The sequence below is a fragment of the Vicugna pacos genome, chromosome 11 (genome assembly GCF_048564905.1).
Source record: "Vicugna pacos chromosome 11, VicPac4, whole genome shotgun sequence".
In the NCBI taxonomy this organism is placed as follows: domain Eukaryota; kingdom Metazoa; phylum Chordata; class Mammalia; order Artiodactyla; family Camelidae; genus Vicugna; species Vicugna pacos.
The window spans coordinates 63,166,008-63,191,352 of NC_132997.1; the positions used below are offsets into that span (position 1 = coordinate 63,166,008).

At 34.0% G+C, this 25,345-nt stretch overlaps 1 long non-coding RNA gene across 1 annotated transcript; it reads right to left on the bottom strand.

Moving 5' to 3' along the window:
• Positions 1-499: 499 nt before the first annotated feature.
• LOC140699807 (uncharacterized) lies at positions 500-24,975 on the bottom strand. Its single transcript, XR_012078050.1, has 3 exons — positions 24,846-24,975; positions 17,589-17,723; positions 500-576 (listed from the first exon to the last, which is right to left on the bottom strand). It is a non-coding gene; the product is annotated as an uncharacterized lncRNA (long non-coding RNA).
• Positions 24,976-25,345: the final 370 nt, after the last annotated feature.

Sequence of the window (25,345 nt, forward strand, 5' to 3'; positions counted from 1 at the left end):
TTGTGTGAATTGAATAATTTTTTAAAGACATTTCCCAGAATAGTTTAATTAGAATAGTATTAATGGCTATAATGGCTACCATTCGTTGAGCACCTAAAATGTATGAGGATGTCTGCTAGAAACTTCATTTGAATCCGCGTTAAACTCCATGGCAACAATGGGTGCTGTAGAATACTATAACAACCTTTCAACTAGAAAAAAGGAAAGGAAGATAAGGAAAACAAAGGAAAGGAAAATAAAAGGAAAGAACAGAAAAGCCAAGAAAAAAGAAAAGAAAAGGAAAGAGAAGGTGAGACAGATTTGCTGGACTCCCAAGCTGCTTTTCTTTTTATTACTGTTGGTTGTCTGCAGATTTAGAATTCGGATAATCTATGCTTCAGATGTTAAACTCACCTCTAGTCAGAAAACAGAATGAGATTTTTTTTTAATCACAGATTTAAAGTATTTATAATGACAGAATTACAGTTTGCTGTAATAGTGAATCATAGAGCAGGTGCTGCTAGTCTCTGAACAGAATGAGATTCCTGCTGTTCGCTGTGGACATGAAAACTGGCCAATGTGATCAAGACCATGAACCTATTAAGAAGGAAGATAACACTTCTTACAGTGTAATACAATATTATTAATTAATATTTTTTAAATTACATCTCATAGGTGAAAGATCTATGGGCGCTAGGATATGTAACCAGATAAAAGTGAGTAAGAGGTAAACCATTGTTCGTAAAGTGCAAAGGTAGCTTAGAAGATAACGCCATTTTGCCTTGAGTTGGCAAAGCAAAGGATTAATTTGCTCCTGGTGATTTATTATGAAGCTTGAAAAAAATTACAGCAAAGGGAAACTAAAAGGCAGTCTTGGACTTGATTGAGTCTCTGGTAACATAAATTTCTCTGCTTTATAATGATCTTAATGTTCTTTCTGGAAGCAGGAGGTCCTAGACCTTGTGCTTATACTTACTAGGGATATCATTAGAGGGTTTAAATATACTTGTGTAAATTTTGGCAACATTATAGAATATTAGAATAGAATTATAGAATATACTGAATTTCCAATTCCCTACTATTTTAGGAAAACAATGATATATGCCTTGAACAGTTTTCATGATGATACAAATAGTATGCATAAAACTTTTGTATGTAATATAATATACAGTATATGCTGATTATAATTGTTTTATTCTACTTATTTTCTTTTTATTATAATATTATGCTAATAAAGTAAAATTATACAGACTTCACAATTAAAGAGAATAATATCTTAATCAGCAAATACTTTAGTATGATTTTATTTTCTTAAAATATGTTTTATCAGAAATGTCAACAGAAAAAGCAAATATATACTCAAAATTTCTTGTTAATTTATTAAAGATTTAATTTTTCTTTTAAATTTAAATCTAAAATACAAAAATATTAAATCTAAATTACAAAATTTTTCTTTTAAATATTAAATCTAAATTACAAAAAAGTTTTAAGTATTTGAAAGCAGTGAATACTACAGTGTTATTTCTGTTGTGTGTCAAAAAAGAGATTTCAGCCAGTAGCAAGCTCTAGACTGTAGACTCCCTTAGCCTTTTGGTCAGTTTAATATCTGACCCTTAGTCAGAGCTCCTGCATTCAGCTTGTTACAGATTTGATGTGTGTGTGAGGGGGTGCAGTGTGTGGGAATGTGTGCATAAGGTGTGCCTATAAAAAGTATTAATAAAGCCATCCCCACCTGCCTGTCTCTTCCATAATAGAGCCACTAATGTAACCTACAGAAAATTTCGGATGACTCAAACTGAGTTTTTGTGTTTAGTTAAATTTTAATAGTGGCTTCTTCCGTATTCTTTCATCCTTTTGATTGACATTTTGTCAAAATCTTTGTTGGGGAGATCTCATTGTGGATAACCATATACAGTGTCTTATATATTATTGGTTGGGAAACAAAGCGCTATCATTGTTTCTTAATATTGTTCCCCGTGAGAACACAAGGGAAATAATTCTGATGCTTTTTTCATACTCATTCCAGTTCCTTACGTCCAGTGAATTGCAGAATGTAGGCATGATGTGAATGTAGTAGCTTGTTAAAATCCACAGTTTCTCTTTTGACTCTGCTTTGATACTTTGCATATCCAAGGAGTGGGTAAGGGAAGCATAAATATGGTAGTTAAATTGGGAGGAGCAATTTTTGAGAGAGTGAAATACTTGGGTCAAAGAAACTGAACCTGCAAATTTTATGAAAACATTTATGTTTCTTACTATAATCGATATATGTTTCTGTAAAACAAAAAATATTGATGATATGGCTAAAATCTCATGCATTTACTCATTCTTATTCTTTTTTATGCTTTTTATGAGTCAAAAATACAATTTTTATAAGTTACTATCTCTGAGAAGTAGCCAATTCAGCAAAAACATCTAGTTATTATGAGGTAGAAATAACTTTGCAACTAGACACCCATCCAAAAATGCTCCCCATGGTTAAACTAAACTAGAAATAAAATCAAAACTATTGATAATTGTTGAATTCATGTTTTATATCTAAAGAAAAATTTTTAAGTTATTGAGAAAGCAAGTTTATTGTAGCAATCCATATTTACTTAGTATGTCTTTATTATGTGAACACAATTGTATAATTAATATGGGAGGTTTATGGATGTCATTCTTTCTTTATAAATGTACAGAATGATAATATCCTTCTTTATATAAAGAAAATCATGGACATATTTTCTTCAGATAACTCTGTTGTAGCTTCTAATGATAAGTGACAAACTATACTGAAACATATTTAAAACAACAGTTTTCACCTCACAATTTAATGTCAGTTTACTTGGATGTCTTTGCCTCAAGATATTTCAGAAGGCCTCAGTTAAGATGTCATTTGAGGATATGGTCTAATCTGAAGGCTTACCTGGGGGGAGAATCAGCTTCTAAGCTTTATGTACATGGATGTTGGCAGGATCCACTTCCTCAAAGGCTGCTGGTTTGAGTGCCTCAGTTACCTTCTTGCTTTATTAGAGGCAACCCTCAGTTCCTTATATTTGGGCCTTTCCGTAGGACATCTAACCCTATGGCAGCTGGCTTTGCTCTTTATGAAGATTTCTTGTAACTTAATAACAGAAGTGACATCCCATCACTTTTGCCATATCGTCTACTCATCATAATGTAATTTGGACGTCATTGTGTAATTTGAATCTCATGCTTCTGAGACTTGATAATCATTAAAACATATAAGAAATAATATATGAAGGTATTGTGGTAGAAGTAAATGATAAGTACTATTATTTTGTAAAATTTAAAACTGAGACAAATATAATTGTAATGATGCCATTAATCACAAAGGATTAAGGTACTATAATAAAAGTGACAAAGTATAAGATTTTATTTAGGATAACTTTAAAAATAACAAATATGAGAGGTGCTTAGCATATCATCTATGTTTCAAGAGTGTAATGGCGAGGGTAAATTACCTTGACGGTATCCCTCAAATTCACCCGTTTGAAAATTTATGGAACAAATATCAAATTAAATCAAAACACACATATTTGCTTACTTCTAGGCAGATAACTGCACAAAGACACATTTAATACTCAATTGCAAAAGAATTATTCTATGGTAAAGAGAGGAATGTTGTGGTTTTAAGCTATTTTTTAAAAATCAAAGATATACATGTACATAGTTTTAAAAATCAGCCATTATAATTTTTAAAAAGTTTACAATTAACAAAAAACAAAAACCAGGATTCCCTAAAATTCCTAGTCTCAGTACAAAATACTCCTTTTGTTTTTATGCTATCTTCCTAAATAACATTCTTATAAAGCTGTCTCTATTTTCTTTTAATAAAACATGATATATGGACTTTTTGAATACAGTGTTAATAAGGCTTGAAAAACAGGCAGATACGCCTAATGAATGATGTATTGATTCCACATTATGTTGCATGATGTGTGCAGCACTCCACATGATATGCTCAATGTGTTGCTCCTCCCACCCGGTATCTTCAAAGTCCGAGTCTGCCATTAGCCATGCATATTTCAATGGGCTGTGAAAAACTGAAATGAATAGAGTGCATTAAGCAGCATTTTCATCCGTCCCGGCACGTGTGTCTGTGATGTGTTGCCTCAGATAAATTGTGACTTTGAATGATTTTCACTATATAAATCTGCACATTTAGCATACCCGGGGATAAGTAGTCAGGGAAGAAGGGACTGTCAAATCTGTAGAAAGGTAAAATAAAAATTATCTATGTTTTACGTCTACATGTATAAGGTAGAGGTGGCTCTTTTTTGACCACTTCTCTTACATACATTGATTGCTTTCTCCCATCCGCTGAATATAATATTATACTTCTTATTGTCAGTTCTTACATGATCAAGTTACTTTCATGTTGGTGATAGCTGAACAAAGTGGTGCCCTATGATTCCAGGTCTTTGTTTTGTCCTCCAATAAAAACGGCCTCCTTTTGGATTTTCTTAGCTTTTAATTGTCCTTTCATGACTTAAGTGTCACATTTTTATTGAAATTCTAGAGCATTTCTCCAGTGGTAACTCATATCAGGAAGCATTCCTTCGAGCCCCTTCCATCCTGCTGGCTGACTGCCCTCTTAGCCTGCAGCCAAGCAGTTATCCTTGGAATTCTGTCATCACTATCTTAGAGTCCTCATGCCTCTTTCTCATGCTGGATTATCACTTAGCTATATCCCTTTCTTGCTCATAATTTATGTTCCTATTTCGGTAGAGTAGATCCTCAAGTCATTTCCTGAGTGAGAATACATTAGTATTCTTCCTGAGTGTGTTTCTGAGTGTTTTCAGATGGACTTTATTCATAGTTCGGCTCAGCGTGTAAACCTAGTGGTCCCAAAATTTTAAACATATTTATCCATTTCCTTTTGGTTTCCAGTGTTTTTACTGCAAAGTCTGACTCTATTGTGAATCCCTGGCCTTTTTTTGTGTGTGTGTGTGCTTTTCTGAAATTTTTAGGATCTTTTCTATGTTTTGAAATTTCACAGTTTGATTATTTTTACTTTGTTTACTTGTTATTTTTCACTTATTTTGGTCACTTTTTTAGTCCGAAAATTCAGATCTCTTGATACTAAAAACCTTCCTAGTATTTTTTGTTAATTTCCTCCCCACTGCTTCCCTGTTCCATTTACTATTCATGTCACTTGTACTAGCTGGATGTTGGACTTCCTTGTCTGATCCTCTACTGTATTAACCTTTCTCTTTTATTTACTTACCTCTGTCTCTTTGTTCTGCTTTCTGGAACCTTGCCCAGATCTATATTACAAATTTTCAAGTGACATTTTATGTCTGTTGTCAACTATTATTATTATTATCAATATTGTTATTTATTATAAAGAGCTCTTCCTTGTTCTATGAACATAAACTTTTTCTTAAAGGATCTTGTTTTGTTTAATTATCCTGTTAGTATCCATCTGAAAATACAATTATGGGATTTAAAAAATTTGGTGTCCTTGCTTCATCACCATTTCCTCTGAGATCAGACTTCTATATATTTGGTCAGCCTCATATACTAGACGTTTTCCTCCATTGTCTAGTGTTTATTGGCTGCCAGTTCCATATTTGAGTATGAGAAACTAAAAATAAACTGATTAGTAACTCCATGTTTGTCCAAGCTTTATTAATTGATGGATGTGAGCATAGTTTGATTTGATGAAGAATCTCATGTTTCACTGTGGGAACTTACAAATCTCCATAGGCTGGTCAGACTCCCCCCACCAAAGAATTCTAATCTTTGGTCTTAGAGAATTCCAACTCAGCATTCTGGAAGCCAGTGTGGAAAGGGACTTGAGAGTTCTCACCATTTAGCCTATGCTTTTTTATCGGTGTATAGAGCACCTCACTCTTATTCTGTGCTATTCCCAAAGCCCACAAAACTTTGTCTAACCGTTGCAGAGAGTAAACTTCCTGCATTTTCCTGGTTAGTTTGGTGGTGAGAATTCCCTAAATAGGAGATCAGAGAAGAAATCTAGGGAATCCAACTGCTGCTTCTACTACACACTGACAGTTAATTACCTCCTGGTTTTATGCCTTCCTCCTTCTCTGTCATCCAGACACACACACAAACACACACATACAAACGCAGAACCCTTCAAAGGTATCTGGCATCTACAGTTATTAAGCTGTTAAGGGATTTTTGCAGTGCAAATTGGTATTTATCTTTTTTTCTTGGTTTCCCACACAACAACCAGATTTTTTTGTTGTTGTTGTTCTGCTACAGTGTTACCACTTGGCCATCTACCTCTGATCATAACAAAACTAACTTGACATCCCTCATCTGTTCAGGTTCTACCTTGCTCTATAGGGGATTTTGATTTTATTCCTTTACTACAATATTAATGGAGAACTGGGAGGGAGTAAATTAAAGAGCTTAAGTTACAGAAACATTCTTTGATGTTACAAGTTAGAGGAGTAATGAATCCAGGAAATAATTAAGGACACTGGCTGATTTTTATTCCTTTATCAGTTAGGGAAATTAGCTGCTGTTCATTCACTTATCTGTTATGTACTTATTTTACTATGTACGCTTTCCTGGGCTCAGCACTAACTGCAGGTTGTAATATAGTCAACATTACAAAAAAAAAGCATCTTCTCATGAGCTTGTGTTTTAATAGGGGATACAAGCAATACGTAAAGAATTCCTAGTTATTTTACTCTATTTTACCGTTACCTGTGTTGGTGAGGCAATTGATGTCTTTGTATCTATGATGCAAGCACATACAACATGGCACTCTCCTCCTCTCAACGCCACAGTCAGTAACATAATTTTGGTAGCTTGAAGTTACGGCTGAAGCTAATCAGGTTTTGGCTTAATGAACGTATTTTACTCAAAGGTGGAGTAGTTTGTAGGAGAGCACATATGGGATTTAATGACAAAACATTTACTGGAGAAAGTTAGCAGAGAGGGATGCAAGTGTTTTTGTCCAATCATGGTTGAATTGCAATTGTAGGTTACAATAGATGGAAGAGTTCTGCAGACAGCAAAAGCATTTGCTTAGCTCTGCATAATTTACAGTAAAGATCACTGTATTTTTCAGTATGTGTAAATATTGCTACACATTTTTATATCAGTAAAATTTATAACAAATTTACAAATGTATACATATTTTAAAAGTTAAACATTTGCCATCACCCTACAGCTTATGTCTCTCCAGCCCTAGAGACAAAACACATTCTGAAAGTTCTGAATTCAATCACTATAGATTAATTTTGCCTGTTATTAGACAGAGTATGCAGTGTGCACATGTGTACTTGTGTGTGTCTGCCTCTCTGCCTATGCTTGTGTCTGGTTTGTTTCCCTAAACTTTTAAAAATCTATTCGTGCTGTATTAGGAATTTGTTTCTTTCCATTGCTGAAAAGTATCACATCATATGCCTGTATTTCCTGTTGGTGGGCTTTTTGGGTAGTTTAGCTATTCCGAATGAAGTTGCTTCTGTGAACAGTTTGTACATGCCAGGTACGGCTTCTTTAAAGTTGATAAATTAATTCTAAATTTTACCTAGAAACATAAAACCCAGTAAGGAATACATAAATGCAAACAAACAAAAAAACACTGTATGAAAAATGTTCACCAGTTGGGATAGAAAAATGTATACCTAACTGAACAACAATGTCATTGTTGTTTTACACATATGTGTGTGTGTGTGTGTGTATATATATATAACTGGTTTTATATATACATACATATATATGAAAGCTTATGTGTGTGTATATATATATTTATACACACACACACACACAAGCTTTTCATATTCATAGGAAAAAATATATATATAATTCAGTAGATGCCATAGAACAACTGGCTGTTTTTTAAAAGAACAAGGATGAAGTTGGATCCCTATTTCGTGCTAAAAACATAAATCCCATAAATCACTGTTTTAAAAACAAAAAGGGAGAGAAAAACTCACACATTGAAATAACTTACACATTGAAAATATACTGTGATACTGTTGTTATCTCTTTTGGTACAGATCGGGGTGGGGAGTTGTTGGCATAACTCTGTGGTGTGGGAGCCTGTATTATTGCACATACCTTGTTTAGCATCATTGCTGTAAATTACCAGTAGGTATTTTTTTTTCTTTTTAACATGAAACCGAGATTTTTTTAAAATACCCTTAGCATATTTACAATCAGAAGCCATGAATGCAGTTCTCCGCAAATTCCAAAAAATAAGAGTTCTATCTCGTAAGACAAATTAACAGAGGTATCAATGGATTAGGATAAATATAATCTATCATGGAGCTAGAATTCTTTGAATAGACAACCTATGTTTTCTAACCAGTATATTTATATACAAAAATACACTTGATGTGGACCAAACAGTGTCAAGGAGAAAAAAATATATATACACACATACATATTTTCATTATATACAAGTCAATATTGGTTCCCCTTTTCTTCATACTTTCTGTTTAAAAATAAATACTTCTTTTGGTTGCAAGTGACATTTACAAATTCAACTAATGATCATTTCTCAGCTTTGACAAAATTAATTTTTTAAATATTTTTAGTATTTCAGATACCTTTTATTTCTTCACATTTATTATTTATTAGAAATGACTGAAATACAAACTATAAGTAGGTACCATCATCATCATAAGAGTGGCTTTAAGAGAAAACTGGTCAGGTGAATATTACTGCTTCTCATTTTCAGCCAGTAAATAGTTGTCATTAATAGTCAACAATCTGTCAAGAATGCTCAAGATACAGTATATAAAACAACATGCTTGTTCACAGATAGAAAACAAGGGCTCAGGATGCTGAAACTGAGCGATTACACAGGCACAGGGCTTGCCATGTTAATTAGCTAAGAAAAGAGAACGCAAGGGTAATCCCTGGTTTTATTTCTGATACAAAGTGTAGCAGGGGTTTGAACTGACAGTGTCCATGTGATCTATCATAGCATGTCATCCTCTGAAGGCACTGGAGAGTTTAAAAATAGAACCCTGTGTGAGCAATCAGAATAGCTTCCTTAAAATCCTTGATCTAAAATTCTAGGAATATCATGTGTGTGTGTGCGTGTGTGAGGGTGTGAGACAGATATCAGAATTTCTGGGTCCAACAATCTGAGAGACATTTGGAATGAATAGTTAGTTCTTTAGTTCCTTGTTTTTTCTCAATATACACGCATGAAAGACATTGTTACAGCTAGAAACTGAGGCTTTTGGTTATTAGTGTTAGTCTTGTAAAAGAAATATTAACTTAATATAATTGTCTCAAATTTTTGCTATATATTTTAAAAAAATCATTATACTGCAATTTACCTTCACTAGATTTGAAAATAAAAATATCTCTGAATTAAATTTGAATATATATGAAATTTTATATTGTCATATAAAATTCTGATATTTGGAAAGTATGTATTAATCTAAAGTTTTCCACCAGAAATATTCTGAGAGTACCAATGTGCAGTGAATATAAGAAAAAGCAATAATATAGTAAACTTTAGATGTATGTACCTGACAGTAAATCAAAAAGTAGCCATCATGAATATTAATATAATGTCATTATTAATATAGTAATGCTACAGTAGAAATATTAGCAATAGTGTGATTTTATAATTTCTCATGCAGCCAGGAACAGTTTTGAGAGGGAAAGAAGACATTGTAATTTTGCTAGAAAAATAGGCGTACATTAAAACTGGCCTGAGTAAGCCAGGATATGTAGACATACTAAAAACAGGTGATATTACTTCTTCATGGTCTGCTAATTGTGAGAGAACTTCTTTGGGAAATGTTGGATATATTTGATATGTAAACCGTATTGGGGTTGGTCCGAAGGGACTTCCTCCCAGCATATGGATTTTGATCTAAGCTCCTTCAGTACTTCTACCAGTATTGGGGAGCAATCATAGAAATGATGGAAACGAAGTCACATGCTGGATAATGAGGGGCTGTTGCTGGCTCGAGTCTCACTCTCCTGAATGATACTCAATTTCTGATATAAATGGAGGAGGTAATGAACAAAATAGAGACTTTGGCTAACTGTTGTTCATAGAGGAAAGATCCAAAATGGCTTACACACAAAGTGGAGAATCTTCATAATTGAAAAGCCCGGTGGTAGATCAGGATTTCCGTGCAGGCAAAAGTAGGGGTCAAATGAGGTCACAAAGATTCATGTCTTGGTTCCCTCTTTTGAGTTAGTTCTATTTTCAGAGGCTAAGCAAAGGGCCCCAAATTTTCTACACCTTACAATCTAAATCCATCAGGAAAAGCAAATATACATTTCAGCAAAAACTTGATTTCCCCAGATTCATTTTAACTTGTTTGATCAGCCTTCCTGTTATGAAGTCAGAATGAATCAAATAGACAATTGGCATAACTCTACACATATTGCTTGCTCTGAAACCGGTTTACACAAAGTCGCTGAGACCTAGATTCAGGGAGGAATGCTCTCCAAACCAAATCACGATCTGTTCCAGAAATAGTCAATGACAAAAAATAACAATGTGCACTACCATTAGCTTCTCTGTTCTCTTAATTTCCATCTCTTCCACATTCATATCACCATTCTCTATGTATTTTTATTTGCGTTCTTTTACTACTCTGTTAACTTCCTGCTATTGCATTTAATATATAACTTACTCCATTGATTGCACTGGGGTTAAATGTGGTAGAAAAGATAGGAATGGCCTCTAGAGTTCATCAAGGTTGTGCCAAGCACAAATCCTCTTACTAGCTATGTGACCAGCAGCAATAAATCATCTCTCTGTGCCTTCATTATTTTGTCTGCAAAATGGAAACATCCTTAGTTGTTTAGAAAATGATTGTAAAGCCTAGAAATAATCTATACAAAGGAGAAAGATTGGAGTCCTGAGCAACTAACTAGCTAAGGTGTCAGGAGGGCTCTTCCTAAAGAAGGAGCAATGTTCCTTCTTAGAAAATTTTAAGAAGTCATATCATGGAAGAAAGCATTTCAAAAATCTCTACATTTTGCACTTGTAACACATGTCAAAGAAAGCCCCTTATGTTAAAAATAAAACTGTTAAGAAAGAGAATCTCATGCCAAAATAGGAATATTCCTTTTTCATTTTAACAACCCTTTAACCCTTGTATAAAATGTAAAAATCTCTCTTGATTAGTTAAGTATTTGTGTACAAGAAAGGCAAGAACAGTATTTGAAGTAGTGAGTAGTATTTGTCTGTATGTGTGTGTCTTACTTAACAGAATTCTTAGGCATTCTACTTGGGAAAAATGCTCATTTATTGCTATTTCTTATTAGCTAGTAATACTTCATAAAATTTGCCGATTATGATTCAACATTATCCAAAATACAACATACCTTCCACCAATCCTAGCTTTTTCAGAATTTATTTAAAAAGTGCATGAATTGTGAGCAGGTCAGATACTTGGGCTTACCTCTATTTGTACATCACTTGATAAAGAACTATCAAACTTTCATATTTAAAGCACTGAGATTTGAACAAAAAAACAAACTCTGAACACAAAAATGTGACCATGTTTAGGGTATTATGAATGTGACCAAACAGTAAGAACACAGCAACAGAGAAGATGTTGAGAGTTTTTACAACGTCAAAAGGCACTCTTTTTTTTTTTTTTTTGAGGACTCTTGAAGATCTAGGTAAAATTATTACAATTTGACTGCACATATATGTTACATGGCATGTAAATGCATATATACAATATACTGCCCTTTTTTAGTTTACATATGAAGCACACATATTTTTAACATTTTAATTTAAAAATGTTTTCTTTATATATCAATATGTCAGTGGTTAAGAGAAAAGGTAATCGTTAGAAAACTGTTTCCCAAATTCCTGAAGTTGACCAAATGCATTGCCTTAGCAGCAATTTATGGTGTTAGATTTCTCACCCAGGTTTGATTCTTAGTTACCGATGTGTGTCAGGCTGAATATTTATCTTTATGCATGAGTCCACCCTTTAAATGAGGAGAATGTAGAAAGAAAAAGAATTTGGATCTGAAAAATTTATACTTGTCTTGATGCTTAGGAAAAAAATCTTCCTTTCCCTGTTCTATTGGTACTGCTAATTTCAGTTGTTAAACCTTTATTTCACAGAATAATTGGTAAACTCATTTGCATTTCTCTGTGAAAGTCAGCTTTCCAAATAAAACTTTATAAGTGTACACAAATTTATGACAATAGCCAAGTTGTCTTAGTGATGTGCAAATTTTTACCTAAGCCTCTGTTTTTCCTATGTGCCTAAGTCTTCCATAACAATATCTGAAAAATATAAGTATACTAGGTTATTTTCCCTCAGACTTGTACTATGATAGGGGATAAGGACATATATGCAGAATATGGAAGTTTTATATACAGTAAGGGTAGGATGGAATGAAATACATCCTCAGAGCCTTCAGACGTAGAGGGCATTTGCTTTTCCTCCATGTAAGCAAAGCTTAGCTACAACTACTATCACTAAATTTATCCTGCTGAAATAGCCTCTTTATGTAAATTCTAGAAAGGACAAAAATGGTAAACAGAGAGTCTTATGTCTGCATTCAGTTCAGTGTTAAGGCATGTGAATTTCCAGATAGAGCAAAGAATTGTGTAAGGCCAGAATGGAATTTAGGTGTGCAATATAAACTTTTATTGAGCACTATTATATGGACAGCACTTTATGCTGTGTTGCCTTATTAATTCTTCCTAGGTGATAAATACTACTCTGTTTTACATATAAGGAAAAGTAAGCACAGGAAAATTAACTCATTTGCCTCTAATAGGTAATATGAATAGTAAGCAGCAGATCTGGAATTGGAACTAAGGCTAGCTCTGGCCAGAATGTGTGCTCCTAACAGCTCTTCAACCCTTTCCCTATTCCTGTAAAACTGATGCTAATCACTGCATTTTACTGCTTTATGCTGTATTATAATACATGAGAAAATTACTTCAGAAATCCTGGATGTCTCTGAGACAAGGAAAAATAACTTTAACTATGACACAAAAGAGAAGTACTTTAGCAATCACAGCTGAAGGGAACTTGAGGAAGAAGATAACAGATGGTCACACATAGCATGATGTGTAGAAAATTGCTAACTGAGTTACGTACTAATGACAATTGTCTTACCATGGACGTCCTAGCTAAGAGCTGGTCAGTATCAGTTGGTTAACAGACTTAGAACATCTTTCAATTACATTGATGAGGCAAAAAATAAGTGATTCTAAATTTAAGTTTCTTCTCTACCTAACATTGTCTTGAATTTTATCCATGTAACCTGTGCTGTGTCTATTAGGTACAAATTGCTTAGTACAAAACTAAATTAAAAAGGAGGGGTGAACAGTGTACTCAAAATAAATGATTTAAGAATTCTCTCTTACGTTGTTACTGCTAGGGTTACCAGATTCATGTAATGCTTGCATGCAGAGACTGCCTGCTGCACATTTGCATGACCACCCACTAGTGGTAATTGCAACCAGCCTGAGTAACCACTAAATTATCATCTGAACTTAGTTAAGGATAAATAATTTGGTACTAACAAGGAAGTTGTATCTCTGCCTTTCTTTAATTTTCAAAGTAAACAAATTAAAATTTTCAAATTCGTAATGTTGTTTTCCCGCTTTATTATGGATTCATTGTTGTATTTATCCTGCTTAGATGCTCAGAGCTAATGAGCCTAAGACATGAATTTGAGCTCTTCGGGGGCCAATTAGCTTTAGTATGTTTGTAATTCCAACCTCTGCCTAAATCCCAGACAAGAATGCACAATGTATATGTTTATTACTCAGAGAAACAAGAACAAAACTGTGTATTGAACAAAATAAATCCTTAATACCCCCTAAAAAAGCTTTCCTGAATACAAGCTTACTAGAGAGTAGCCAGAAGCAACACCAGTGCGTGGTCAGACAGTGACAAACTACAGAAGTTAGGAGTGAAAGGCCTGAAAGTTTTGTTTAGAGTGGTTTGCTACTGATCTGTGAAGGCAGTCTGATATTTGAGTCCTTACAGCAGAGTGGTTAAAGAATGAACAGCTTCCAAGCCAGAGAAGAAGAAATTTGGCATTAAGAGGGGAGGTGGATGGCAACTCTATTCAAAAGGGCAAGGAAGGAGAAAGAAACAAGCACAGGGAAAAAAAGGACAATTAAAAAGCACTAAATAAAATAGCAATAAATACAAATGTATACATACATTATCATAATTACTGTATGTTCATTGAACTCATCAGTTAAAAGACAAAAATTATCAGACTGGATTTAAAACAAATGCAGCTCTGCTATTTATAAAAAAAAAATCCTTGAAACATAAGTATGTATAAAATTTGAAAGTAAAAGAATGATAAATATGTGCCCACAAAAACAAAAATAAAAATAAAAATGGTATTGCTATATAAATACAAGATAACATTGAAGGAAAAAGAATTCTAGACACAAAATGGTCAAGTATGCTGATAAAAGTTAATCCCACCAGAAGGGGAAAAACATTCTTAACCTATAGGGACCTAAGTACATTATTTTTGATATATCTTAAACTGACAGAATTGCTAAGAGAAATAGATAAACATACAATGATTACAGAAATTTTTGTCATACTTCTTTCAGTAGTTGGTTGATTAAAATGACCAAAAAAGAATAAACAGAACAAATGAACAATAAGGTTATAAAAGATTTAGATTTGAACAAAATAATTTGGAAGTTTTATCTATTCAATATTATTTAAAATGGTCTAACTACTAAAAAATGTTTGCTTGTCAAGTACAATTACACAAAAATTTACAACATATAAAGCCATACAACTAGTTCCAACAAATTTCAGAAAATCTATATTATATAGATTATGTTCTTTGAATGCAATGCTATTAAGCTAGGATCGATAACAAAATAACTTAAAAAATTATGTTTTGGGGAATAAACTTATAAAGATTTTTGAGGCAGAGCCCATAATAGAAAGTAGATAATAATTAACATTGAAATAATGAGAACATCACATGTTGAAATTCATACAATATACCTAACACGATATTTAAAAGTCAGTTTAGTATTTAATGTTTATATCGAAAAGAAAAAATGCTGAACATTAACAAGTGACTTGTCAGTCAATAAAAATATGAAGAGAACAACAAAATAAGCTGGGAGAAATTAAAAGAAAGAAATGATAAAAGAGAGAAGTTAATAAAATAGAATACATACAGTAAAGAAGTTCAACAAAGCTAACAGTTTTTATATTGCGAAGACTAAGAAGAATACTAAACTTTTTGCAAAATTGGCAATAGGGAGAAAAGAGACTGAAATATAACAAACAAACAATATTAGAAATGGAAAGGGGGCCTTAATACAGATCCAACACATATTTAGATTTGTAAATAAAAAAAGATACTTATCTCAAACATTCAGGCATTGAAAAATTGGTCAAATTCATATAAAATTTAAGTTATTAAAAACGAACTCCAGATTATATAGGAAATCTGAAAATTTTTATATATGTTTTATGAACATTACCCACACTGAATCTGATACAAGAAAATGAATGTAGGGTGAGAGTAGGGCCGTGTCCCAGGTCTTGGTTGAGTCCCTGGGACATGCCCTGCCAAGTGTGGGTCCTTGGCATCATGCAGGGAAGAACTGAAGAGTGAGCCACAGTTGAGTAAAGGGAGATTTATTCAGAGAGATACATACTCCATAGACAGAGTGTAGGCTGTTTCAAAAGACAAGAGAAAGGCCATGAGGTGTGGGGGTTGGGTGCTTACCAAAAGTTGACATGCTCCATAGACAAAGTGTGGACCGTCTCAGAAGGGAAAGTGGTGGCCAGAGGCACAGTGTTGCTAGTTTTCATGGCTCAGTAGCTTCATATGCTAACAAGTTGGGGATTATTCCATTTACTTTTGTGGAAGGGGGTTGGGATTCCTAGGAAATGGGCCACCACTCACTTTTTGACCTTTGATGGTTAGTCTCGAAACCGTCATGGAGCCTGTGGGAGTGCCATTTACCATGCAAATATATTACAATAAGCATATAATGAAGCTCAAGCTCTACTAGAAGTGAAATCTTCCCTGTCTTGGGCCTCAAGGCCTACTGGGAGTTGAATCTTCCTCCATTTTCGTGTTAATTACTGTCATTCCTTGAAAGGCTGTGCTTTACCCTCTTCCTTCTTGTCTCAAATTGGTGATTTGAAACCCTTAGCTAAAAGTACACCACAGCAACTGTTTTAATGGAATGTTCTGCTCAGCATTTAGGGAATGACTAATTCTTATCTGATCAAGGAAAACACTCCCCTTTGGTAAACTATACAAGGGGGAATCCCCAAGTAGTTCTATGAAGTCGTCCAGTTAGATTGAAATGTCTTCAATTTTTTTGCCTAGAAGCTACTTTTTATAATAGGCTACTTGTTAATGAAACTGTTTCTTGAGCTTTGCTTGAAAACTACCTTTTATACCAGCAAAATCCTCCATGCCTAGGATCCCACATGCTCCTATTTTAAACACCTTGTTCCAAAAGATGGAGCATGGAAGGAATTTCTTGATTCATTACTGTGAATTCATAATTCACTTTATGTTAGGATATTTGCTGTCCTCTGTTCGAATGGCTTTGTCAGCTGAAGATCTGGTGGCTTTTATCCTTGGACTGCTGCTGCTTTGGGTACTGATGTGTGAATAGTATATTGCAACAATGAGGAACGTGAATCAAAAGCAAGCAAAGCATTATGGTGTCTACCTGCAGGAGGAACCTCCCACTTCATCTGGGCTGCAAGAGCCAGAATGAACCTAGTATCCATTTCTGTGTGCAAAGCCAGGCCTCAAATGTATCTCAATTTTATTTATTCTTATTAAACCTGAAATACATTTTAGTTTCTAAGCTATAGCAAAAACAAACAAAAAAAAACCAGAGTCCTTAAACTGCTTATGTTACGCACAGCAGTGACAATCCTGGGTACTTCATTTCGGCATCACACAAGTTTTGCCAGCAATTTCTCCTCTCAAGGTTACTGCATGGTATTTTTCTTACCCATGAGTGACGTGAGCCAATATCTGTTTTAGACAGCTATTGCTTCACAGCAGCAAGTTTTGAGAACAAATTATGCATGGCCATCATGCATTACACAGACAAAACAACTACTCTCACCCGTTTGTTCATCTGTCCATCTATCTCTGTGTGTATGTGTACACGCATATACACATACTTCAATCCAATTGTTATGCCACAGTTTAGAATGAATCTAAATTCCTCACCGCAAGGACATCCCTGAGTAGCTCTCAATCTATCACTCCTGGGTGACACGTACGTGCATTTTCTTTGGTCACAGGGTTTAGTATTTAAAATATCACTACTGATTATAGGCATCTCTTTCTATAAATGAATTACTGTTGTTTCTAACTTTACAGCTTATGTAGGTTTTCCTTATTAGTTAACTTGTAGTAACCTTCTTTGTTCCTCTGAAGCCACTTTGACTATGTATGATACACTTCGTGTTTGCCTGATCCATTGACCTTTTTGTTAACAGTTTTAAGTTTAAAATGTTAGTATTTGGTCTTTGAGAGGAATCCAACTTCATTTGATGGTACTTAGGAATATTTATAACCCTTTGAATATATATTAAAAAGCCATTCATTCAAAAGCAGTACTTTGCTAGAAAGAAAAAGAAAAAAAGTAATCAGTACTGAGCTGTTAGAAAAACACTTACACTAAATTGATAGCCATACGTGAATTTCTTTATCCAAGTATTCAGTTTCCTTATGAATTGTTCTCCTCACAGGTTCTTCTTGTGTGTTTTATCATTGGATATGCAAATAATTACATTTCGATGGGACAGAATATCCTATGAGAAAAAGCATCATGTTTTGCCATTCAGTGACTAACCAATTACACTTCATGGACTTTTTTCTAAATTCTGTCTCTGTATTTGTGGGGCCACTCCACTCACTTGAAATATGCCATCCTCTTTAATACCAATCTATCTTCACTTTTAACCTGTTATTCACAAGGGGCTTCCATTTTCTCCTGCAAGTTCTTTCCCATCCCTCTCCCTTCCTTTCAGGCCATTCTCATTGCTGCTGTCTTCATCACATCTTCATTATCTTGACCCGACCCTGCCACTTCTTAGGCTTCAGCTGTGCTGACTCTGGTCTCTGATTCCTCCACTCATGTTGTCATAAGAAGTCTCCTTAAGAGCATCCATATAGTCTGAAAGTTATCTGCTCATTAACCCAAAATCCTCCAGGGGTGGAGGTGGTAGGGATTCTGAAATCTACAGTCCTTATGAGAATCATGAGCGCCAAAGATGAAATTTACTTCTACTTTTTCTCCCAAATTTCTCTCATGCTTCTGCCAGGCCATTATTCTCTCATTTTTGAGAATTATGTGATGGTCATTCAGACCTTCTGTCTGTGTTTTGCTCTTTAACCTATTTTTAAGTCATGTTTCATTAAAATATCCTCAAATATTTCCATGCTTAAAAAATAATATATTTTATACATCTCTGATCTTATTTATATAATATATATAATATATAATATTTTCTGTAAGTAAATATTGCATAAGTGCCTTAATTTACCTTGTAAATTATAAGTTTCTTAATCCTTTCACCATCTTCTTTCCACAGTCCTCCAGCTTCCACTGACTTGTCTTTGTTCACTGAATGCAACAAGGCCTTTGTCTACGTAATTTCATCATTATTGAACATTTTTCTCACTTGACCCATCTTAAAATTCTGTTTGACTTACATTATTTGTTTATCTCAGTCCAAACATCCCTTCTTTAAGGAAGTCTCTTATCCTCCAGAACAGAACAAAACTTACTCTTATAAATTTATTGTATTACTATTTCTTATCTCTGTAGCACTTATCACTAGTTGTAAATTCAAATTGCTTTTTTTAAAATATAAAAACCTTCTGTTATTTTCTCAATGAGAATGCATAATCAAATAATCATATGTCCTACATATGTGGCTACAGTTGCTTCTAATGAGCCTCAGCTCCTTATAAATCTCTGCTTTCTGGGGACCAGGTCTCAACTTCCAAAAAAGCATCTTACAATTGCTTTAATTGAGAGTTTGGAGTATTCTAGGTTTATGTTCTCTCAGACATTTGTTACAATTTATTAAATAAGCTTTGAAAATAGTATTTCATGCTGAGTGAATCAGGATTATCGTAACCATTTTTTTTTTTTTACTGTATGTGAATATTTTGACGTAAATGAAGAAACTTTTTTTTAAGCATCTCTTTATACCTTTCATTGATTCTTGAAATTCCACTCTTTAACATTGGTTCTGAATGGTTTTCTTGCTTGGAAATAAGATCTGAGAATATCTCAGGAGTCTGTTCTTTCAACTACTCTACCCAGAGAGAAGACAGGGAAAGTTTTCAAGACAGAAAGAAAACTAATTTGTACAGGAAATCGGTTTGCATTGTAATTCCAAAAACTAGTGGAAGAATTTAATCCAAGAATACTTACTTGCAAAGGCAAATAGAATAGTATAAGAGTCAGACAGTTTTAAAGTTGAGTTCACGGACTTGCTTATTCTTCAGCTGTGACCTTTAACAATTGCTTAATTTTTCTAAACCTTAGTTTCCTTACTGTGTAAAATTTGAATATCAAAATAGCTACATCTCATAGACTTGTAAAACTTAAACATGCTTAACACAACTGCCGCAGTCTGAGGGCTCAATAAGCATTTTCTGTTAACCATACTATTTAAGATACACGGTCATCCTATGCAGTAAATCTTGGAGTCTATGAAAAGATGTGCATTTTCTGACTCAGCTTACTCTCTGAAGTGAAGATATCTTCAGCCTTTTGAAAACGTACACATTTCTGGAGCCATTAACTGGAACTTACAGACCTTGAACTGATGGCTCTCCATGGTCATCCTTATTTAATAGGATTTTGTAATGGGAAAGTATAAATGGGCTGAATATCGTTGGTAGTCTTGTTAAAAAATGTACTAACTGAAGATGCAGCAATGCATTTGTAAGTGTTAAAAGGATAAAGGATTTCCAAACTACCAATTATTTCTGAGATTCAAGGAAGGAAAAAAATACATTTTTATGTTTAAATATATTGCATTTTATCAACTGACTCACTTTTAGAACCATAGCAAATAACAGAGGATTTTAAAAATGAGAAGCTTTGGGTAGAACTCAATTGGCTGCCGTTGAGAAGAACTCATCTTTTTTTTGTCTATTAGATGTATATCTCATCTTTATGTCAAGCTACACTCTTCAGTGGACATTGGATTTCTTTCAGTGTTTCTTATATATCCAATCTATTTAGTCTTTTTGAAGAAATGTTGTATCTGTCTATTCAATGATCAAGATATTGAAAAGGTCAAAACCACTAACTATCTCACCCAACGGGGAGCTATTGGAAGCATCACTGGATAGGGGGCCATGGGTAGCAATAGAAAGCAAATGAGGAGAGTGCCCTTTTGTCTCTTTCAGCCTTGCCATCTCGCTGTGGAGTCAGTAAGTGAGCAAAAATGTAGTTTGTGGAGTTCCAGCTACAGCATCACAAAGAAATGTATAAACAGCGTGTTTGAAGCAGAAAGGCAATAGGTTAGTTACTGGCACAACTCGCTGTAATAGAAAATAGTGTTCATCTTTGTTGCTGTTCCCAACTGATTTTTAGTGACTCTCATTGAGATAAATCATGAAACTGTATCTGTACTCAGCAGGAAGAAGTGTTTTAAAAATGAGCATTATCTGCCATGGGTGATGGAAGGGTGAGAAGCCTGTCTTTTATTGGCTGCCCCTACTCGAGCAGCCACAAATCCTAGCGAAAGTACAACTCTGTGGCTGCTTTTTCACTCACTCTGTTCCAGGGAGGGTTAATGATTTCTCTGAGTTTGTTCAGATGCCAATAGTTCCCAGTAACTACTTCAAAAGTGTCAGCAGCCCCAGGCAATAATGGCTTCTAGGAGCTACGTCCATGGGTAGTTTTCATCACAAATTTCTATCCCCAAGTCAGCAATTGGCTTAGTTGTGGTCTCAGCACTAGCTGTACTGACTTTACATTATTGTTTGAAATTTCTAGTGACACTTGTGATACCGTGAAACCTTTCAAGGAAATTACTAAAAGCAAATGATCTCAGAATTTTCTGTTGTGTGGGGGGGGGGGTAACAAAATCCTTAATGCATTGAAAGGGGCAGCACAGAGGAACTAACCTTTTATTATGCCACGTAGGGACACTGAAAAGCACGCAGACCTAGCTATTAAAATTACCATTGCATAAAAAGCAAAATGTATTTTTCTACCAAAACGGATGGGAAATCATAATCTAAGAAGGAAGGAGAAAACTTTCAAGTTGATAGTTTGAGCTTTGTAATTTTGGTAATCTTTATTTTCCCTCCATTTCCACCTATTGATGGAATTTCATCAGTGACCATCAATAGTTTGTGGACCAGCACTAAGACTAGGAAACAGCTATGTCAGAAAAAAGTTTTTGATATTTTTCTACCAAAACATACACCATGGATTTCAAATCTCCTTTAAGTGTTCTTGGAACACCTTCAACTCTACATTCTTCCCTATGCTGAAAGAAAAGTCTCTGGAAAAAGAAGTAAGAATAATGATACAACTTAAGAGTATAACATTTTTAAAATAATAAATCATCAGCAAAATTTCCTGCTACATTACTTGAGGTTTGTTTTTTGTTTTTTGTTTTTTCAATTGCAAGTAACAGAAACATAACTCAAGCTGGCTTACATGACTTAAACAGCAGTATGGTGATTCGGATATGGCTAAAATTAATGATTCAAATCATCCTTATATGATCTCTCTACTCATCTTTTGGTACTGCACAATTCTGTTGTCTGATAATTAATTATATGTGTCAACTTGACTAGGCCACATGGTGCCCAGGTATTTGGTAAAACATTATTCTAGGTATTTCTTTGAGGATGTTTTTGAATTAGTTTAAAATTTAAGTTGATAAAGTAAAGCATATTGCTCTTCCTAATGTGGTGGGCCTCATCCAATCAGTTGAAGGCCTGAATAAAACAAAAGGGCTGAGGAAGAGGGAATTTCTCCTGCCTGATTACTTTTGAGCTGGGATTTTGATTTTTTTTCCCCCCTACCTTTGGACTCATTTACAAGGAAACAAATTTCTAGAGATGGATGGTGGTGAAGTTCGCATAACAGTGTGAATGTAACCACTGCCATTGAACTATACACATAAAAATAGCTAAAATAGTAAACTTTATGTTAGATATTTTACCACAATAAGAAATACTCAAAAAGTAATACTGTAATATACCTTGGAATTGACAGTCAGTCCTTCCATTTTTCACTTGTCTAAAGAATTTTAAATGTTAGTTATAATTTCTAGCAGGTACTGTGTATTAAGTTACCTTGGAAGGCTTTGTCTTTAAAACAATCCAAGGTGATATATGAAATATGGTACTTGTATCTCCACTATGGCAATTAACAGATAAACAAGACATTATCTTAAAATAAGATATTATCTAAGCAACTTATGCTCAAAGAACTGCAATCTATTATATTCTGCCTCAAAAGAAAGAAGTGCACTAAAATGACTTTGTTATTCTTTAAAATTTATCATAATCTCCATATAATAGTCATCGATTTTAGAGAATTATGAAGCATTTAACATATATGTTTGGTATCTTATGAAATCAATAGGTATATTCAAATAAATGTTAAATGCTTAACAGGGGTTCCTTATAATTCTACCTCATTTGAATGCCAATTACAAAGAAAAACATAGTATTTCAAGAAGATAATGTAATTTCTAGGAATAAACCTGAGCTAATTAGGCCCTTCAATTTAGAAGTGGATAGTGGAAAATATTCCCCTCTTCTCCCTCATTTTATGATGCAGTCCCTAACAATGGAGAAAGGCTTTTAATGATAATTTTGTCTGGGTACCTAGAATCAAAACAATGTGTTTTACTGATACTAGGCTGTTAACAAAACTCAAAAGAAATAGTCTGTGTCGTAGACAATGTGATAGTGTGATATTAGTGTGATGTGGCATTATAGTTCTACAAGATAATATCACTAGGGAAACTGGCTAAAGTGTACACTGGATCGCTCTATCATTTCTTATAACTGCCTGCGAATCTAAGTTATCTCAAGATAAAGCATTTAATTAAAAAAAAAAGAAACTTATGTAAACAACTGTGCTGAAGTCCAAGTCCCTCTATAAATCTCAGCTCAATCTGAAACTTGCAGTGCAATTATTTTGGAACCATGAGTTTTACAGAATTCTATAGCGACTGATAGCAAAATTAATCTGAGTCTAGATTTCCTGGCCTTTCTCTCTTCCTTCTGCAAGTGTTTAATAGTATGATTTAGGGCGAATGATGCTGTTTATAGAAGAGAGACATAAGAATTTCAAAGTTGTTAGAAGTTGGTTTACAGTTTGAATTTTTTCTCCTAATTTTTAAGAAAAATGTTCTCATCTTATTACCTGATCAGAAAGTGGTATAAATTGATAGTGCTGATATCTCAGTATTTTTTTTTTAAAGAAAAATTTTAAAAGGAAGAAGGTAGACAGCTGGAAAGAATTTAAGCTGAATAACTTTGTTCTAATCTGGTTTCTGATAAATACTTATTCCTTTTGCTTAAGAATTGGCTTACATCATAAAAGATAAGATGGGCATGCTAGTGTAAGTATGTAAAAAAATCTCCAGTGACAAAAGGATTACAGTTAAAAATAAAAATATAGACAAAGGAACTACAGAATCACTTGACTAGGATGGTAATTTTCTTGTTTCCTTTTCAAAGGTCACCATGACACACTATTTTTTGTTAATCTTCTTTTAAAAGTTAAGGTCACTAGTCCTGTCCATTTCTCATCATCTCTACAAGAGCATCATCATACCTTGTGGGCTGATAAAGGTGTGTTTTGGTAAGACCTGGCTAATCAAATCAAACAATTTTTAATGTACAAACCCTTTTCTTAACTGGGAAATGTGTATGCCTTATAGAGAGATTACCTTTAATGGAGCACTTTTATTTCAATACTTTTAATATGAGACTCAATTGCATTTTACCTCGAGTTTTATAACTAGAGACTGAGTATACACTGACTTTGTGTCATGATTGTTACATGTATCTGTAGTTACAGACAGGGCGCTGTTATAGTGGAAGCAAATTTCTGAGGGTATGAACTAACTTGAAGGCATTAAACATGAAGAAAGAAATAATCTGAGAGTTATTTTGAAAGAAAAGTAGGACATTTTAAAGACAGGATACAGGGTGTCAGTTCAGGTTATGGATCCATTAAAAGATAGGACAATGGTTTAAGCCTCATGAAAAGGTCAGTTTAGAAAAAATATTCATTGCATTTCTAACATGTTAATTTTGAGGTAACAGTGTGTTACTTAACTCAGATAACTTGAATGTCGATACAGCATTGGGATGAAGAAAAATGGGGTAAACCTCATAGGCGGTCATATAAGTATTGAATATCAAATATTAAACAAACTAGAGGTGAGGAAAATTAAGAAAGGAAAGGCACCACCAAATTTGAGAATGAGATTCAAAACATACAGTCATCAAAGCCAATTTTGCTTATGATTGGAAGTTAATGTCCAAGGCTGTAGATAATTTAAGGATCTAAATAAATAAGAATTATTTTTCTTTTGTTTCAGTGATATGCTGTAACTCTTAATTAAAAACTAATTCGTGTTTATGCAAAGGGCATGGTTGATGAAGAAAAGTGAGATAGGAAACGTAATGTCAAGTATTCTTTCAAGGTTATTATTGTATAATAAAATATGAAGAAGAAACCAAATACCATCTTCTGTGAAAGTTATGAATATTTCTAGAATACCTTTTCTGATACAGAAATGTTACATTTGGTAGTTTTTATGTGTGATAATTTACTTACTATTAGGTATAGGTTTTGCTTAAATCCACAAAGCATGCATTTCTCTTTTCTACATTTATAACATAAGCTAAAAATGAATTTCTCTTACACTGTGTCTTGTGTGGGGTTTCTTCAAGACAGAGCAGAGTGAAAGTGTTAGTTCAGGTAGCACAAGATTCTGGAACATTTTTAACTTCCGTTGAATTGAATTAGATGTGGGTATATAAAGGAGGTGAGACAAAGGCTCTGAGGAAGCAAAAACAGAAAAGGAGATGGGTTTTTCGACTTCTAAACTCCAGTGGCACTTCTCATCTGTACTATATATTATGTTGTCACTCATCATGTTTGGCTTGTATTGCTAGTTATTTTTCACGTGTATGTGTCTTACTTCTCCATCACAATAATAACGTAGTTGAGAACAAAGACTGTCATATACATCTTTGCTTTGAAAGCAAGCATAGTGATGATCGAGAGCAGGGATTTTTGAAGCAAGTCTTCCTGGGTTTATATATCATGGCTCCAGCAGTTTCTAGCTTTGCAATTTAAGGGAAGTTTTATTCTGTCAATGCCTCAGTTTCTCTGTCTGTAAAAACTGATAATAATAGTTCA